Source organism: Magallana gigas, chromosome 9 (genome assembly GCF_963853765.1).
Source record: "Magallana gigas chromosome 9, xbMagGiga1.1, whole genome shotgun sequence".
NCBI lineage: Eukaryota > Metazoa > Mollusca > Bivalvia > Ostreida > Ostreidae > Magallana > Magallana gigas.
The window spans coordinates 7,731,077-7,743,607 of NC_088861.1; the positions used below are offsets into that span (position 1 = coordinate 7,731,077).

Consider the following 12,531-nt stretch of genomic DNA (forward strand, 5'->3'; position numbering starts at 1 on the left):
GCAACATTTTTCCACCTTGGCACTGGAACAATTATCCGGCACAGATCTACAAGTAACCGGTCAATCAGTCGGAACAAATTGCAATTGACTTATTAGCAATTCTGCAACCAATTTCCATTCCTAGAAAAAAAACTCTCATTCATTTAATAATTAAAGATTTAACTGGGAAGTGAGCTGTAGACGGCTGATCAGTTTCGCTCTAGAAATATGACAATGTGTTTATTGTTCTTTCGACTAGATTAAATATTCATTAGTTACAGAGACAAATGCAAGTACGATATTAAACACTCGATTAAAATATATACCTGCTGGTACTACGTCATCAGATTATGAAATGAGAATAAGGATTTTGTAGCTGCTGTGACCAATGGCATTGCACCATCTAAAAAATAAAATAAATGATTTTAAAACATAAAACGCAAAGCACACAAAACGTTTCGCATACTCTAAAGTACTTGGCACCCATTCATCTTGTGTCGTGCAGACAATCATCGTGTACTTTAAGGTAAGTTTTGTAACATTTAATAGTATTTTTATATGTAAACTTTACTCCGTGGCTAATGAATGTTACTATTAAGTTGCACTTGCCGTAGTACTCACAATTTTTATTCAGAAACTTCTTAAGTTTGTATTTTCAAAAAACGTTCAAATCTATGTTAGGGAAATATATAATTGAGGTCACTACTAAGAATTTCAATTTCAAAAGGCGATACCTGTTGTTAATTTCATTATGTATGTTCGATATTGGGATTTAGTTTGCCACAGTAGTCAGTCATCTGTGGTATCTTTTACATGTTAAATGAGTGATTTTTGCTATAACAATATTTTAAATATTTAAGGTTTGTCTCGTGTTATCAGATCCAGTTTAAATGACTCAGTTTTAATGCAAATAGCCACACCATTTTTTAAAAAAATAAGATAAGAAATTTCACTTATTAGAAAGCTTTGAATTTCCGACTTATTGAAAAAGTAAAAGCGTATTCGGGGTATTTTATAACCAAATTTGTAATGATTTGTATCGGTAAGTTCGAATAATAAGACAACGCAATCGTATCATAGTAGTCTTACTAGGTGTTCTTACAGGTATATTTGGAGGGATGTCGAGGCCAATTTGTAGATGTTGTTCTATCATTTGAATGAAATAAGACTTAATTTTCCCGGAAGCTGTCGGAACCCGACCCCCCCCCTCCCCCAAACAGATTAGCGCATGTAGATATTAATCTAATTTTCTTTTTAATCTGAATAGAAATTTATCATTTTAAACTCAAATTTATAAGCTTCGGACCCCCAATCCCCTCCTAGCAAACATAATCTTCTTCCGACCCCCCCCCCTCCCCCCCGAAAAAAAAACCCAAAAACGATATTTGGGTTTTCTGATTACTAAATGTATTACACGTATTAAATATACATGTATAAATGTATAAACTTTCAAACTAATAAACCGACGAGCTTTTGAACCTTTTGAATGCTGGACCATCAGCATAATAAACTCTGAGATTACTTGACCGTGACCGCTTTGATTACATGGTGGAACAGGAAGTGTGTCTTAGGAAAATTCTTACCTCTCAATCATAGACATCTATTTCAACTAACAATAAAAAATCGTTTAAAAACACTAAAGAAAACAACACATACGAGGGTTGTTCGGAAATGTTTGAGACAAATCGATTATTTTCTTTTCTAAGGTGAAAATTGCCATAGACACTGAAAAAACACCAACAAATAATAAAACAAAGTAATATTAAAAGAATATTTAATATTTTGTTTACGACAGTAGATAAACAAGTCGGTGGTCGGGGTACCCGGCGCAGCCATGAACTCGGAGATTAAACAACTTAAACATCTACTTTCTAAGTGTCCGTAAAATTACAGTTAATGGTAAAAGAAATCAAATTAAATATGTTCATTTTGCTATTCTTTGCGACTAACTGTTGATTAAGTTTCACTGATGTTCGAGTTGAAATGCGGATATGGTACACATATATTTACCAAACAATAAAAATCTGACAGCGACTTTACATTGAATTTTGACGTGAAGGCGGCGCAACGAAAACCATTAAACTGGTGGAAATCTCAGAAGAAGACCTTTTAAAGCCACGCAATTGCGTAAAAAACTATACGATGACAACACAAGGTACAGAACTTCAGTTCATCATATTTTTTTTCCCTGATTGTTTAACTAGAATTAGGCCAAAGGGAGTAATTAACAACTTTTGACACACTAACTGTTGTCAACAGTTCTAAAATATGTAAAAAAAAAAAAAACAATGACTGCAGGATACATTTACAGTAATTAGACTTTCGGGTAGAAATAACTTGATTTTTTCTCCAAAATAAAAAAAAACAAGAATGAGAGAAAATGTAAATGATGACATCTTGAAATTAAAACAAAAGATGAGAAATAAAGAATAATTCTTATTTCAGTTCGTTTGTAAGGTGTTTAAAACACGGGAGCAATAAGAAGCGTTAAAATGACGTTGCGAAAAGTTTGCGGTTGCGCCGGGTTACAGGACGAAGGCACGTTGGTCAGCTTACTAGGAATGATCTATTCATGCCATGAACAAGAAACTTTTCACATTGATAAACTCTATCCTGATTTACATTTTGGTAAAATTTCAAGAGTTTATCTTTTTTACTAAAAGAATAAGAGAAAATGTCTCAATAATTTCCGAACAACCCTCGTACATGCTTACGTAAAAACAACTGTACCTTTCTGAAGTTTTCCTGACATATGAGGCCATTTCCTTCCCCAAATTTATCCGACAATTTACGAGCGTAAAAGAAAGTTAAGTATGACGTCACACAGTGACTTCACGCTACAATTTCCAGCGATAAACTTAGAGGTGGATCAAGCATCTGTACTTAATTTACTGTCATATTAATCCAATGATATACATACGTTAAAAAGATGACAAAAAATTATTTAAAAAAAAAAACTGTCTAAAACGCATATATAGCATACAAAATTTAACAAAATTCAAAACAAAACTAATGATACAGAGGAAAAAAATTTAAACTTTAATTTCCAACAAGTTACAAAATGAAAAATAACACAGACAAGCAACTTATTGTTTACTGATTTTAATGATCACTATTAAAAAGTAAAAGAATGAGAAAACATGATTGTATTTTCATTAGAAAAAATAAAATGCTTCGTATTTATCAACATATTTTTTAAAGTTTGTTTTAAATTTGATTAATGCTTAGTGGTGTTTTTTTAAGTATATTAGGCTAGAGCGCGACAATTTGAATAAATGTTTGATAACTTCGGGTTCTGTGTGGTGGTAAAAGTTTTCGAGACAGCCAATATTTTTAGGTTGAGGCAAGTCCACGAGTTGCATTTCACAGTGATAAGAGATGTTGAGTACCTTCTTCTACGCTCGCTCAAACGGTCACGCCATAAAACATATTAATATGTATACATTACAATACATTTACTCAATACTAACTTGTCTAGGGGTAAACAAAAGAAATTGTTGAAAACATACAGAATAATGTTGACTAAAATATTCACAGGTTATTAAATAAACTTAATGTTATAATGGTTGAATGATATTATGATTTTTCCTATTGCAAATTACAACACGTTCTAAATCAAAATGACAATATTTAAATAAAAATTTGAAACGCACAGTAAATCTAAAACCACAAAAAATCAACACCTTGGAATTCCGGATGATAGGTAGACAATATGAAAACTAATACTGCAAGTCGAAACAATAGAATTTTACTGAGTAATTCGTGTCTAAATGTATACATTTTGAGGAAATATATATATCATAATATTATGTCAAATCATCTATCATTGTCAATAGCTTAATACATTTCAAATATGGCGGGAAATACCAACATGTGACCCGGCTGTGCATCATATAAAAATATAAAACAAACGATTTCAAGCCTATTTGCATACAAACAAATGGCGCTTGACATCTTACACAATATGCAATAGATGTCTTACTCAAATATGCATTTTAGATAAGTTCTTACTTAAAAGAACAGAAAAGAGAATTTAAGACTCGTACATTTATTACAACAGGCACGCATATTATTCAGTATGTTTCCGATTTCACTGTACCGGAAAGTTATTAATAGTTAGCTCCCATAAAACCAAAAAAAAAATAAATAAATAAAAAAAGGGTACCTTTAAAGGGCCCTACAACATAACACTTTCTTTTACATAGTACATTCTTCGTCTATTTTAGACACGTATCTGCAGCCTGTATATCAAAGGGTTTTTTGATGGACTGTTATCTAGCCGATTTGGAGAAAGTTAAGACTTCGGTGCTTAGGCTGTAAAGGGAATTTGGTCAGTGGATGTTGATAATAATGACAGGTTATCCCCCTCTGAACTGCTTTGTTTACTCAATGATAATTAATATCTAAAACACTGTTGAATACCCAACCATTTACCATTATTGAACTTACTTTCAATGTTTTTAAAGGACAATTTCATTTATTAACACTTTAATCTATTACATAGTACATTCTTTCTTATATAAGACACGTACATGCAACTTGTATTTCAAAGAATTTTTTGCACGACTGCACACTAGTTGAGTTCAAATTTTATTGACTTTTACATGAATGAGTACAGAATATGCTAATTTTGCTTTAATGAGAGTTAAACAATTAATGAGAGAAAACAGCTTGTGAATTCTCAGGTTTGCTGTAGTAATATGACAAAACATTGAGTTGTGTTTGGCAATATCAAATATTCATTTTTGATTTCATGTGAATTTCGTTACAGTGCAAGTAAGAGAGTTTGAATAAATTGTTTCAATGTACGTGCTGTTAAAGTGTCCTGAAATTGCAACATGCTATATTAAATTAATATTAAACATATAATTATAAAGCAAAGCATACTTAAATATATGATAAATACGTTCAATCCAATACGCTTTTGTTGTGCAAAGATTTATCAAGGATTCTAAGGTAAGTCCTGGCACAATTGTTTGAAATTTAACGTAGAAATCTTACTCTCTTTCTATCAGTTTACTGTTATTGTTAATTTGTACTTACAATTTTTATTTAACAACGCTAGGAAAACTGATTTTATATGTTTGCTTAAAACATTGTTATGACGTCATCCTTTTTTATTTGTGTACATTCTATTGCTCAAAAGAACAGAAACAATCAAATAAGTTACCTATAGCTGTCCAATAAGTTGGAAAACTGTCCATTATTTAAATAGTGGACAGTTATTCAGTACTTATTGGACAGCTACAGGTAAAACTTGAAATAACAATACAAAAGAAATATTTGTTATTCACGAATGATTAAGGCACATAATTCCAAATACATTTGAATTTGAAATAAACACTTCCTGAATTGATTTCAATTTCACTTGCAGCAGGTGCACACAAAGTGGAATCACTTATATCCAATTTGAAAAACAACCATTCAAAAAAAATCCAATATGCGTAGTAATTTAGAACCAAACTTGTAATGATTCATATCGGTTTGAATAATCAGACAACGTGCAATCGTATCAGAGCAGTCTTACGAGGTGATATTACAGGTATTATTTATCGCAAGTAACATTGAAAACAAACATACCTGCCTTGATAACTTGGTCCTAAATTGTACACAGTCACGTACAAAACTTTAGAAAAAGCTCCGACTAAGGCTACAGACAAAAACATACAGAGCCACATTAAAGCATTGCGTGAGCAGCCTTGTTTTAAGTAGTGTAGCAAACTCTAATAATACATTGTCCACTAATGATAAAATGTTGCATTAGTGGTCAGAATGTTGACCAATAAGATATTATTTTATCATGAACGAGCAACCTAACCGTCCGCTAATGATACAATTTCAGATTTATAGCATTAGCAGTCAACAATCGTAACCTCTAATAATATGGGAATCAAATGAGAAATAAGTAATACCCAACCACTAATGATACACATTTGCACACATTTTCAATTGCATTAGTGGATGGATAATATGATGTAATATTATATAAAAAATAATATTAACCCGGGTTGAAAATTGACCCGCGTTTCATTTGGACAATCTTATGTACATCCAACAACGAAGAGAAACTCGTCCTTCTGGTGTTATGGTGAACACCATACTTTTTGATCGGTGAGATACTATAGAATATTTAGGCTTTCTTGAAAAAAAAATAGTCAAATCTCATTCTTAGGTCTGAATTTATACTCAAGAATTTGAGCATTTTTCTCTCAAAGTTGACAAATTCTAATATCTGCATTTATCGAAAAAAGACTAATTCATGTTTTTTTTAACTCTGTTTGAAAAAAAATTAAATTATCTTTAGCAAACTTGAGTCAAATCTAAAATTTTAAAATAACATAAATATCATAAATGCAGTATGTTAGTGTCTGTAGTATTATTTCTCAGATATATTCCACCCAGTAGTCAGCGTATATGCAATATTTTATAGGATTCATAAATATTATTTTAATTAAGAAAAAATAAGGCGGGAATCTCTATTCATAAAAATGTGAACAAAGGGTAATCAAATGTCTGTGTTAAATAGAGTAACTGTGTAATATTCTACTTTCTAATGATTTTTTGTTACCATGATGTAATTAATGTGTTTTTTGTTTGTTGTATAATAATTAAATATGTAATTGAGTTTAACATTTCAGAACTTACAACAACAAACTGCTAAGTTTCATGACTGATCAACATTTAATACCTTTTGTTAATTTTATCCAAGTGTCTATATTTAAATATAATTATATGATTGTTGATATTGAAAATGTAATGAACTACATAGGGAATTTATAAAAGGCCACTTTTGCCAATGATTATTCTTCACTCGGTGACGTGATTACTTAGCTCAGTTGAGAATTACGGTAATTTTAATCGAGAAATGGAATTTGAGCTTAATCTCAGCTGAATAATTTTCAGGATTTGAAATCTAAATTTTGGAAAAACCTTGAGGGTTCTTCTTTCGAGAAAGCGGAGACATGGGTCCAAATTTAAGGCATTAAAAAGGGGGGATGTAAAACTCATCTTTCAAACAACTCACCTGAACTTACTTGTTATCCCAAAGTGTTGAGCTGCTTTAATCAAAGAAGACTCGCCGAGCTTCAACTTAATTGGCAAAAGATTAAGAATCGAGCTATTATTTAACTTACAGTCAATACTTAAGAAATAAGTTATCATTTTTGGATATAGATCGGGATATTAACAAGTGATTTCTTATATTTATATTTTTTGTAAAATGGCAATAATGTTGCTCCATACTTTCTTTTTTGTGTTGATCTACAAAGCCGCTTTGATTAACATGACGTAACAAAAATATTTCAACAATGATGCATTTGATTAACAGAATAAATAAACATAACACTTATTTTAATAAGGAAACAATTTTTACTGGAATCAAGTGAAATAGTATAGAAAACTTACGTGCACAATTAAAAAATAAAGATTGAAGATCGGCGAATATAACTACTTCAGTTAAAGATAAAGCCGTAGAGCGGTTGGAAATATTAAAACAGGGCGATAGAAAATAAAGAGTTACTGCGGAATTTTCAGAAAAATAACTATCGCAAAATCAATATTCAAGTGTATAATGATTTCCTCAGACACCAGTTTTTTTCGTTTACGGAACGAAATGGACAAAAAAGCAAGAGTTAGATTTTGAAATGAGAATGGACTACAAGTATTAATAACTTACACGAAATTTTGGTTATATTATATTTGTATGGTGTTCCGATGGGGCCACTTCGACTTTCGCACTTTCGCCTTTAGGTCGAAGATGCGAGAGTGCGAAGTTGCGAAGGCGAAAGTGCGAGAGTGCGACGGCGAAGGAGCGAAAGTGCTAAGATGCGATGGCGAAGTGCGAAGATGCGATGGCGAAAGTGCGAAGGCGAAAGTGCGAAGGCGAAGGAGCGATACTACTATCGCTCCTTCGCCTTCGCAACTTCGCACTCTCGTCTTCGCAACTTCGCAACTTCGCACTTTCGTCTTCACCTGTTTTGATAGCATTCAGAAAGTCTCGGTCGATTACGTAGAACTTGATGCAGATACTGTACTCGCCAAGGTTTTCCGATTAATCCATGTGTATATGTGACATATATGTTTACCAGTGCTGGTTATGTCTAATCGTTATATACTCCATATAAAATGTATTATCCACCATAATGTATACATATGCACTTTCAGACTCCAGCTGTCACTTACCAGCTGTCTGTTTACCGTGGATCAAACACAGTAACATTCTAATTTCATTATGCGACACTCCTTGCTGATGTATGGATCTCGAGGGGGAGAGGGGGCCCGCCCCCGGAAAATTCAATATTAATAACTTCATACATGCAGTAAAGGGGGAGAGGGGGCCCAGATCTCATACCCCCGGAACAGGACTAAGTGCGGTTTTATGCAATTTTTGCCCCCCAAAATCAAAGTTTTAGAAAGAGCTTTAAAATATCACCACAGTGAAAGATAGTTAAAATCATATTGAAAATAAAGGTGTAAAAGGTTATCACCACAGTGACGTCATAATGTAGAAATGACGTCATGAATATTGCATTATTTTGATAAATTAATGTTTTGTAGCAAAATATGGGTGTTTTCCGATGGTTTTTCGACTGGGAAACATCGAGCGCAGGCTTGCTCAAGTACCATTTTTTAGTATAATATGTATAACTATCTGAAGAAAAACATATGTTAAAATCGCACTTGAGCAGACCTGCGCTCTATACTTCCGAATGCAAAATAAAGAGCAAAAATGAGAATATCTTCATTTGTTTGCAAATTTGCGGGAATTAGGTCATTAAAGTGACGTCATAGATAAACAGCGAGTGAGCAATGATGACTAAAATCAAGATTAAAGTCATAGGCATCCTCTTTACAATGATTTGTGAAGATTTCATTTTTATACGATACTATTTAAAAATTGGTTGAAATCGGGGGCAGATATTTGACCATACCGCACATAGTCCTTTAATTTTATTAATTATATACGAGGGTCAATCAAAAAATACGAAGACAATGTGGCTGTCTATCATATCTTTTTTATGAAAGTCATACTTAACAAATTAATCTGTGCACCAACACTTATGTTATTGATATGCAAAGTTTTAGTCCATTTTATGAACCGGTATTTTTGTTACCCCTTTTTAAAAACAACATGTTTTGTCACCACGGCGCACGGTAACGTTCAAAACATGACGTAAAACGCGTACAGTTTATAGATATACCCCATCTTTATATCACGATTAGTCTCTTGTGTCTTTAACCTTACAATTTAAAATGGCACTGAAGCACTAAACATCTTATTTGCACACATTTGTTCGAGAATCATAAGTTAGTTTTTCAAAGTTTTCATTTTCTAACCGTGTGTCTCTTAGTTTACAGTAAGGATAACCCTGAACGTCGGTTGACGTTACTTATTTTTTGACCAAATATTTACAGATATTCGACTCTCTTGCGGACTGTTTTATATTCAAAATACAATTATCACCACCCCCACAAAATTTATTACAGTTAAACACAAACTTACAAATAATTGTTGCCTCATCTTTTGCACCATTGAGCATTTTCATAGCTTATATCGGCTTTTTCCTGAGTAAAATCCATTTTGTTTGTACTTCTCGTTGCGCCGTGACGTCGATTTGTTTAGTCAATTCTATAGAGGACTATCTGTCTTTAGTTACTAATATCTGTTAGACAAAACAAAATATCCCGTCATTATTTGGAACATAGAATACCATGACTATACTTAATTTGAGGTTTTAATATTATTTGGTTTTAAGCCCAAATTATAGAGATATTATTTTCAACATTATATGGTTTATTGTTGACAAAACACAAATTTTGACCGTGCGCCGTGGCCTCATTTTTACAGGATTAGATTATAAATAATTCTTAGAAATAAAAGAATTTATTAACTTTTTTTCTTGCAAATTGTTTGAAACTTCCGCTTTATTATGTCTACCAAATTTAATAATGATATGACGTTAAGTAACATAGCTATGACAAAAGTCTTCGTATTTTTTGATTGACCCTCGTATAATAAAATCTCCAAAATATGGCTCGGAACCCTCCCCCATCCCCAACAAATATAAATATCCATCCACCCCTCCCCCCTAGAAAAAGTAATGGATCTGCGCAGGCTGTTGAATATAAATTCTAAAAAGTTCATCGTCTGCCTCAGATGTCCTTTTATACAGCTAAAATTGTCTTTAAACGATAGAGAGCTCCATAATTATAAAAAAGCGAAGGTGAAAGTGCGAAGATGCGAAGACGAGAGTGCGAAGTTGCGATGGCGAAGGTGAGATAGTAGTATCGCTTCTTCGCCTTCGCACTTTCGCCTCCGCATTTTCGCGCTTCGCCGTCGCATCTTCGTACATTCGCTTCTTCGCCGTAGCACCTTCGTACTTTCGCCCCTCGACCTAATGGCGAAAGTGGCCCCATCGAAACACCATATATTTGCGAATTTGTATCAGGATCTGTTTGAAAAGTAAGCCGTAAACTGTAACTGAATGTTTGTGCTACATTGACAAATTACGAATGTTATTTTTCAGTGACGCTTTGTTAAAATGGCGACCTACCTTATGGAAATCATAAACCATGATTATTTATCCGTGTAGTTGATGTCATTTTATGAATGAAAGAAAAAAAATCAAATTTCGTAATACAAAAAAGAAAATTTCAAGCTTAGCTTATTTTGACGCCTCAATATATGTGATAAGCCCATGAGGAAAATGTGATTTTGGTAATTTTTGAAGATTTTGAGATTTTTACGGAATTGAATAAAGCACATCTCAAGTTGTCAAATCTAACATGTTTTAGCTATTAACCTGTTCTAAAGTGTTTCATTAAAGCCGCTGTTAGCAATGAGTTTGCAAGCTAAATTAAATGAATATGCATTATTTAACGCAGAACATACTTTGAAGCAGTTGGACTCCATTAATTATTTGTCGTGCAGATATTCATCATGGACTTTAAGGTAACTAGCTTTTGTCCCAATATCTACTCCGTGCTTATTGATGGTTACTGTTAAGTTGTATTTGACGTTTCGTTGGAAAAAAAAACTTGTAACACTTATATATTTTTTAATAGAAAATGACCCTGTGCGTTCTGATGATGCAAGTAAACACGGCAATGTCTGTTCGATATGAAGGTATTTGTTTACTTTCCTTGTATTTGTGTAATTTTTGAAACTTACATTAATCTATGCAGTTACATGTGTAGAATTTGAAAATTTCAACACTGTTCTCTGTAAACTTGATACAATAAAACTATAACGAATTGACAGGGACAGACGATTTTTCTCTTCGTTACAAGCGTGATTCGTTTGATCTTAGTTTGTTGACAAAGGAACAGTTGTTCATGTTTGAAAACACATTTACTAATGAATCTATCTTATGAAATCATATTTAGATCATCTGAGTTGAAAGCTCGAGTGAGCTTTTCTGATCAGTATTTGTTCAGCGTCCGTCTGTTTGTAAACTTTTTACATTTTCGACTTCTTCTCCGGAACCACTTGGCATATTCCAATCAAAGTTGGCACAAAGCTTTCTTCGGTAAAGGGAGTTTGTTTAAAATAAGGGCGACGCTCTCTTCCAAAGAGAGATAATTAAGAATTACTGAAAATTAGTATTTTTCCAAAATCTTTTTATCAAAAACAAATTGCCAAAAAAATCTAAAACATATGTATATGGAAGTATCCTCAGATTGGGTAGATTAAAGCTTGTTCAAATCACGATATCCGGGAATAGGATGGGGCCACAATATTTTACAAAAGAATATGTGGAAAAATCTTTTAAAACGTCTTCTTAAAAACCAACTGCCCAGAAAAACTTGTGGAGACACATCGTCAGGTAGGTTAGATTCAAGTTTGTGCAAATCATGATCCTAGAGAATTAGGTAGAGACACGATAGGGTTTAAATTTATTCAATATGAATATATGGAAAAATATTTAAAACTATTATTCTCAGAAATCAATCGACAACAAAAGCATGTATAGAGGCATACTTAAATACTGTAAAATCACGCTTGTTCGATTTATGATCCCTGGGGATAAGATCGGACAACCATGGGGGTAATTTTGCATTGAAATATAAAGAGAAAATCTAAATTAAAAAAAATTCTTTTAGGCCCTAGTGTCGACTGTGGAAATCGTCTATATTTTACAAATGCCACCTGGTACACCGCATACAAACTTTGTGAGGAGGAAAACATGGTGCTAATGATACCGGATTCTGACATGTTTAACTTCAAATACTTTTTAAGGAGAACGATTGAGACACGAGTTTCGGTTCTAAGAGAAGATACTGGGTACGTATTGATATGTTATCTGAATTACTCTCGACATTTTATAGCATGTATTCTGCTTAATAAAGATTACTATAGACTTTACGTAAAACCTATCAATCCTACCAGTTGAATGTGGGTTTTTTTCTATCGATGCCCTTCAATTTGGAACATGTAATTAAAAATAAGTTATAATGCAATTAAGTTTTCATTTTTTTTTATATACCTAACCGAGTTTACCTGAGTAAGGGATATTATGGGTGAATTAATAACATGTAATAATGTATAATATT

General features: G+C 32.7%; 1 long non-coding RNA gene across 1 annotated transcript; it reads left to right on the forward strand.

Moving 5' to 3' along the window:
* The first annotated feature begins 354 nt into the window (after positions 1-354).
* LOC105318753 (uncharacterized) lies at positions 355-12,230 on the forward strand. The gene is made up of 4 exons (XR_010709540.1): positions 355-505; positions 10,864-10,930; positions 11,044-11,104; positions 12,082-12,230. It is a non-coding gene; the product is annotated as an uncharacterized lncRNA (long non-coding RNA).
* The last annotated feature ends 301 nt before the right edge of the window (positions 12,231-12,531 follow it).